Source organism: Callorhinchus milii, unplaced genomic scaffold, assembly GCF_018977255.1.
Source record: "Callorhinchus milii isolate IMCB2004 unplaced genomic scaffold, IMCB_Cmil_1.0 Scaffold3, whole genome shotgun sequence".
Taxonomy (NCBI): domain Eukaryota; kingdom Metazoa; phylum Chordata; class Chondrichthyes; order Chimaeriformes; family Callorhinchidae; genus Callorhinchus; species Callorhinchus milii.
Genome location: NW_024704744.1, coordinates 27314896 through 27323090, shown reverse-complemented (window position 1 = coordinate 27323090; position 8195 = coordinate 27314896).

Here is an 8195-nt window from a genome sequence, read left to right as displayed (position 1 = left end):
AAGCTGTGTGGTTTTAGCTGGTTAGATTCCAGCAATATCCCAATGCAAGCTCTGGGATCCCCAAACCAGCTATTGCCAACCTGTGCCTAATATTCTCTGGAATTAGTTAAGCGGTGTGTGTCCTCAGGGCGAGGGTTTGCATTCCAATCATAGAAATTTCTATGTGTAGGTGGGATGCATGAAATTCTGTTTGAGTTGAATACTTTTAAGCGATGAGACAGATTTCTGCATGTGTCAGACACCCGGCTGACTAAAGAAAAGTCACCATTATCACTATTACATGGGAATTTCCAGTTTCTAAATATCACATTTACAACCTAAATGTATCCATAAATATTTTGTTGCATCTAAAATTCATAAAAATATATTTAGATACATTTTATATCAAGAGGGAGTTAAAATAGTCAGTGCAATTAATAGAGGAAACCTTTCAGAACACTTTGTATTAAAGTAACAGGTGTCAAAACTGATTAGGTATTTAACTGCAACAAGTATTTATGTTTTGTACCATCTGTTTAGTACTGTTTATTTAACTTTTGTAAGGTTTCTTTCCTCTGGAACATAAAAATGACTTATTTGAAGTTTGCATGAGAATCATGCTTGCGAAGAGAAGAATGATGTGGAAATGTTCTCAAATCACTTTAATAAAGACAAACGGTTGCTAGACTAGACATAACAATGGCTAGAAAACCCATTTGAACACTCTGAAAGCTTTTAATGAACTGTTATGGTCTAAAGAAAATATGGTAAGTACAACTGTACTTAATTTATTTCCACTTCACGTCTGTTGAACTGGCAACACCATGTCTTTCACTTTGACATTGCTGGATACGTCTTTCAGATTCCTGGCAACATGCCCAACAATAAAATTGTATTGTTCATTACCATGACTTTCTTAGTTGGCTGATACGTACAACTTTTTTTAAAAAAATGTTAATCACCGTACAATACTTCAATTGAATATTCTGAATATACACATGGAAATATGAAATAATCAGAAAGATTGATGCGTATCCCACGTGTTCTAATTTCTTTTTATACCACCTGGATAACACAACGCAAGTTTTGCCAAGTGTATGTACATCGATTCACGAATAAAGTGAATACAGTATTATAATACAGGGATCCAAATAGAAACAGTGTATTCATTGAAGCTTACATTTAGGTGAACTTGTATTTGTTTTGCTGAGATTATAGTTTGAAAACTATTGATTGGCTACATTTTTGATTTTCACATTGAATCAATTTAATATATAAAACGGCCAAGACTGAACTGGTGACCTTTAATTGGAGCCAGTAAGGGATCTGGTTAAGACACCCGGGTCACAGGATGAGCAGGCAAAAAACAAACAAGGAAATCAGGTAGTGTATTGTTTTTAGACAAACTATTTGTAAAAAAAACATTAAACGAGAGTTTACATGGGTTAAATAGATATGTTTCTCGAAAGAGAAAAGATTGAAGGATATGTAGAGGAGGAGCAATACGGAGAGGAGAAGGGATATATATGGTATAGTAGGAGGGATATAGACAGGAGTAGGGGTAGTGAATGATGGGAGACAGAATTGGGGGCATTTGTTAATTAATTTAGACACAGGCCTAAATCAGTAAAGGGTATTGATAACAAGCCAAAAAGATATGGGGCTATTTCAAATGTAAGGTTGATGATGATTAGTGATGCTGTTCAACAAAGACTACATTTCTTTGCTCTACCGAAAAAACATTGGCAACTCTTACAGGCAGCTCAGTTGTGGTTTAGAGTGAAAAACACTGGAGTCACTCAGAATGAGAGTGTTCATGCATAGAGGTTTGTGCCACTATGAGTAGGGCTGAAAAGCACATTGCAATAAAACTGAGGAGAAAATGTCTCCATGTTTATTTATACAACTTCCCAAAACTGTTGGGGAAAAAATATCACTGATGTCTGAGTGGTCTTTCTGCAATTCTTCCTTCTCTTTTTGTAGTGAAGTAGCTCACAGAGTGACCGATGTTGACACCAAGGACAGAAAAGCCGAAGCATTAATACAGGGAGGTACAATTAAATTTTGTTTCACCACAAATACACAGTCACTGGGCACGTTACAATATATTCTGTGAAACGCTTTGAGACGACTCAACCACCTGATAAGGTGCTATATCAAATGCAAGGATTACTATTATTATTAAATAAATAAATATTGATAACAGTTATAACTCTACATTATTTGAGCTCATCCACACCATAGTATTTGGTAAATTCTCCAAAAATGGTTGTCTCAATGCCATTGTCTCTCATTGTTTTAAAATAAATTTTCTAATGTCAAGAAGGCTAGTGTTCTATCTCTGGTCTGTGTTGGGTTCACTATTCTCATCTAAGGTGGCATTATGTTAGTATTTGTCCTCAACACACCAGCTTAAGGAGAGGAGACATCGATCAGGTTCTCACTCCTCATCAATATCCAAGTGCTCCCTTGATGGAAAGTATGGATGTTGGGTGAGAACAGGAGCTGACTTCGCTGTGATGCTGTCAATCATTTATCGAGCCAACACACAATCCAGGCTAATCCATGAATAATGACCCTTTGGCTGTAGCATAAGATGGAGACCAGGACCGGTGGAACTCTACCAAGAAGAGAATCTGTGCCATTAGTAAAGGATGGGAGAAATGATGGGGGATAAAAGGGACAACTTAAATTCAGACCAAAACCTCTCATTCTGTTGATTTTAAAATTATTTGTACTGATGGGAATGATCATGAACATTTTGTTTATTTGTTTTAGGAAAAGAAGCACATCAGTGGAGCTCAAATTTGAATAATTCAGCAAAATGAATAACTTTGTGAGTCGCTGTAATAATAATAATAATCCTTGCATTTGAGCTACAGGAGCTACAGGATTCCATGATGTGAATAATGTGAATTAATAATAAAATGGAAATATTCACTATGTATTGAAATAATTCTTGCATTTGGTATAGCACCTTATCATATCATTGATACGTTTCAAAGCTCTTCACAGGATTTTACTGTGAAGTGTAGTGACTGTGTTTGAAGGTGAATGCGGCAGCCAATTTGCACATGGTAGTGTTCCACAAACAGCCATGAAGTGAGTGACCACTCTTGGTGCTGTTGCATGAGTTCATTCTGGTTTCTCAACAAACACAATGTAAAACCGTGCCTTACTATTCAATGACAACAATATGATTTTTAAACTATTGCAAGAAAAATACTAGAGCAATAACAAACCCTGCTGATTTACAAGGTCAACAGCCCAGGATTGGTTTAACACTGCAGGGCATTTGCAAACTGAAAACAAATTGCCACACTCGCAAATACTGTCAGTCACCACAGTAAGTAGTGTTTCCAGGCCCTTGTGCTTAGGCCTGTGCTATAGGTCTCTTGAGAAGTGTAAAAAAAAGGAATAAGCAACATATAAATATATGGTTATTTTTACCTAAGGCATGTGAAGAAAGAACATTTGAAATACTGAGTATTAAATCCAGATGTTTCATGATGTTTGAGCCTGAGTCCTTCTATATAACAATTGTCCCAATGTGACAATATTTGCCAAATTGTTAGAGCTGCAGACTCAAACCCAAGTCAATCTTTAATTTAAGAAAGTAGTTTGGAGTACAACGATATTACAGACATATCTATTGCACATTTATCAGACACAATGGGGGCACGATGTACTTAAGTGTCTATGTTTTTTATGAATTGACTAGTTGTTATGATGACATCTTGGGAATCTGTAGTTTCTTCTGTTTATGCAGGAAGCTTTACTCGTGTTTAACTATTCTGACTCAGACCACCCTGAAGTGTACAGTGTCAAGTTTTATAAGAAAAGTAAGCCATGCTTAAGAGTACAGGAAGCAACTCATTGTTAATATAGGAGGCAAACAGGGTAAGTAGTAGTTCTAAAGCACTTCCTCAATATGTTGGCTTTATTACAATAGGGTCATATTGCTTTGACTGCTAAACAACCTTTCATCATAATTATGAATGCTTCAAAGAAACTTGGCAGTCCATTTCACATGCAGCAATTTTCCCTGAGGAAGGGACATTATTAAAATATTTTGTGAAATGCTAGATTACATAGCATATAGGGTTGAAATACATTATTTTCTCTATGTCAATGTGGTTGAATCTGCTACGGGATGTCATGTTTCGCTCATCTTATATATCTTCACATTCTGCTACTCAAATGTACTTAATGTACTGAGTGGCAGCGAAACTGAAGATCTACAAACAACTGTAGTGAAAGCTTCATCATTGTCAGTAGAACTGGTACAGATACTGATTAGTGATTACTGCCCACAAAATACACAGTCACTCCACTTTACAGTGTATCCTGTGAAGTGCTTTGAGAGGATCTCCCAACATATCAAATGTAAGCAATTATTTATCAGAAGTACGAAGATGAGGGTGTTTCATGCACAGTTTGATATAGTTAGTGCTTTAGTGTTGGCTAAAAATCAGTCATAATACAAAGTTATATACTTGGTATGCTCAGTTGGTAGTTTCTTGCATTGAGGCAAAAGGTTGTGGGTCCACTTTGGGACATTAAACTTAAAATATAAGCTGACACTTTAGTGCAGTCCTGGATGAGTGCTTCATTGTTGGAGATGCTGTCCTTGTTGGATCCCAGATATCTACTCTCTATCTCATTTTATTCCTCCTCCACATGAATTACCTCATCCATTCAGCTTAGGAAGTCAATATGTTTGCCTGCAAAATACAGTCACTAGACTTTACAGTAAATCACATGGAGTGCCTTGAGACATCCTGCAACACGAACAGCACAATATCAAATGCAAAGATTATTATTAATATACATGGCATTTCCTTCCCACAAAGGTTCACTACTCATAATACAGACATTTCTTAACAACTTTCAGTCCTGTTCCCCAGTTATTTTTCATGAAAACAGAGCTGTAGAAATTTCAACAAAGGTCTAGAAAGAGACCAGGAATTTTGATTCAAGTGCTATTGCTCTCCTCATAATGCATGAACCCTGGACTCATCTATCATGTGTGTGAGACAATTAACTGTCTGCTAGAATTTGTTTTGAATGTTAACCGGCTTAACTCTGGATCAACCTTCACTCAGAGGCAGTGACAACAACAACAACAACAAGATTCCATTTATTGAGCGCCTTTCACGTCGGGAGGACGTCCCAAGGCGCTGTACAGTTGGGTCAGGACCCGAGCAGGGGGGAAATGGTCAGGGTGAGGGGAGGGAAGGGAGGGAGCGAGGAGGGGGGAAATGGTCAGGGTGAGGGGAGGGAAGGGAGGGAGCGAGGAGGGGGTAGACATTCGCGAGGGGAGCTGAAGGCACGGTCAAAGAGAAAGGTCTTGAGACCGGCCTTGAAGGAGGAAAGGGAGGAGGCGGCGAAGGCACTGGGGGATAGAGTTCCAGAGCCTCGGAGCTGAGAGACACAACAGTGGCGCCAATGGCGTTAGGCCCACGCTCAGAAGGGCCCCACCACTCATGTGAGTCAGTGTGTGTGCACGCAATCCACATGAGAGGAGAAAGTGAGCAGGCGTGAGGACGGTAAGATGCTAAAGCAAAGTATCATCTCATTTACATATTAATATTCATGTCGTATTAATAATAATCCTTGTATTTGATATTGTCCCTTTTCATGTTGTTGATAATGTCTCAAAGCGCTTCACAGAATATACTGTAAAGTAAATTGATTGTATATTTCGTCGGCGAAATATATTGACAGGTAATCGACTGATTTGAACAAAATGATGAACAAACATATAAGCGGCGCTCAGAAGCATAAGCGTAAAGCTGAAATTGATGTGACTATTGCAAAATTGTCTTGTGTAAGCACTTACTTGGTTAACACTGGATTGCTCACTACACTGATTAATGGCTAATATATCATGTCAAATGTCAATTTGTAGCATCTTTTATTGAATATTAAATTCTTAAATTTTGCTGATTCAATAAATGGTTAAAATGAACTATTTCCATCTTCTCTGAATAAAGCAAAAATAAACAGAGCACATGAAAATGGGGTCCCACACATCTTTTTGGCACCTACCAGGCCCACAAAAGATTAATCTGGTCCTTTTTAAAGGTACTATAAATGAACATCAAGCAAATTTGTTAGGCAAATACTGGTAACAGAATTGTGTTTCGATAAACTCTCATATTACGGCAAACGTTGGACTAAGGAAAATATACAAAATCAAATCAGAAAAAGTAAAGGTGCAGCAGTGAAAATAGTCTGTCCAAAATGAATTGATGCAATAGTAAAATTGGGTTGGAAAGACTACAAACATAAATGTTTGGAGGATAGTGGGGCACTGCAGCTAGTATTAGTTATTATATAAAGTTCAGTTGCAATTGGTATAGAGAAGTTTAATGAGAAAACTTCTCCCTTAATATATTTTGGTTAGATTGTTGGGTAATTCTGTATAATGCACAGGTATACCAATGGTATGCCATTATGCCCACAAAATATAGTCAATTCACTTTATAGTATGTTCTGTGAAGCGCTTTATTAAATGCAAGGATTATTTATTATTATTTATAAACTTAAATAGCATCAGCTTGGCTCAATTGAGGGCACTCATCTTTGGGTCAGATGGTTATGTGGTCAAGTCCCACTTTGGGGCCACAAATATTTTCACCCACAAAAATATAGTCAATTCACTTTACTGTATATTCTGTAAAGCGCTTTGAGACATCTCGAATATGGGATAAGGCGCTATATCATATATATGTGACTGTTGATAATTTGGTGTCTTATTACAACAGATACAGGCTTTGAAGTTTTAATATAGCGATTAAACAGTTTTACAATTTAAATAAAAATCAGAAGTGATCTTTTTTATAATTGAAACAGTTTTATATTTATCCACATGCTCCCCTTTTCCTATAAGGGGAAAAAAATTAAAATTGCACTTTATTTAATTAGCACTAGTTTTGATGCCTTATTATCCACTATACATTTATGTTTGTAGTTTTTTCAACCCAATGTTACCATTGCTTTACATTCCTGAACAGGTTTTGACAGGGAGAAAATTGATCTCCGATTGTTTTAGCAGGATCTTGGATTCCTGTTATCCTGGATTCCTACCATCTTTTATCTTGGAGATTGTGTTGACTTAGAAGCGATCCTATGCTTTTTTATGATTGTGTCTAAAATTTTGAACAAAGCAAAATATAATGCACAGATGTTTTAGAAGATTACAAACTATTATGTAATACAATTATTATTCAACGTATTACATAATACAAACTATGTATTATTAATAATAATCCTTACATCTTTTATAGCACCTTTCACATTGGGAGGACGTCTTGAAGCGCTTCACAGGTCATACCTAAAAGTGTAGTGATTGTGTGGTTTGTGGGCAAATTATTTCTACAATTTAGTCTATTTCTTTACTTCTCTTGGCATTTGTACAACAAATTCAAAAATTATTTTCTCTGTTTAAGCACAGTAGAAATATAACGGTGCTGAAAGTTGAGATTCTTTCTTAAAAAAAATCCCATATTTATTTTGATTATGTTTATGCAATTGCTACACTGGGATTTAAATAACAATTTGTAACAGTAATTGAATCACAAATTTTAATTATTTTGTCTAATTTTATTTGGATTAAGTTTCTAACTGCCAGTTTTCATATCCTTTTGTGGTATCATACCACCCCCTGCCTCAATCTTAACCTTCAGTCCCAGTTCTTATGTTGTATTTCTAACAGTCTTCAAATCAAATAATTTATTTTACATAATTCTCAATGTCAAACAGGATAATGCTTTAATGAAGGATAAAGATCTCTCTTCAGTCTTTTTATCAAGTAAACATTTTATTTTTTATAAAACACCTCTTAACCCCCTACCACAACAACAACAAAATTACATTTGTAGAGCGCTACCACTGTTCGTTCCCTCCGCTCAGCGGGCTCCGGCCTGCTTCACGTCCCCCACCTTGCTCGCCCTACTATCGCCACTCTGCACCCACCTTCTGGAACTCCATCCAGCTGTCTTTCCGCCTCGCCCCCTCCCTCGCCACCTTCAAGACCCACCTTAAGTCCCTCCTCTTTGACCGTGCTTTCGATCTCTGCTCTCCCCCCTCCCCAACGCCAATTCTCAGCTCGGGTCCATAACACTGTCTGTCCAGCGCCTTGGGACATCCTCCCGACGTGAAAAGCGCTGTACAAAAGTAATTTTGTTCCTGCTGTTGTTCTTATTGCCCCA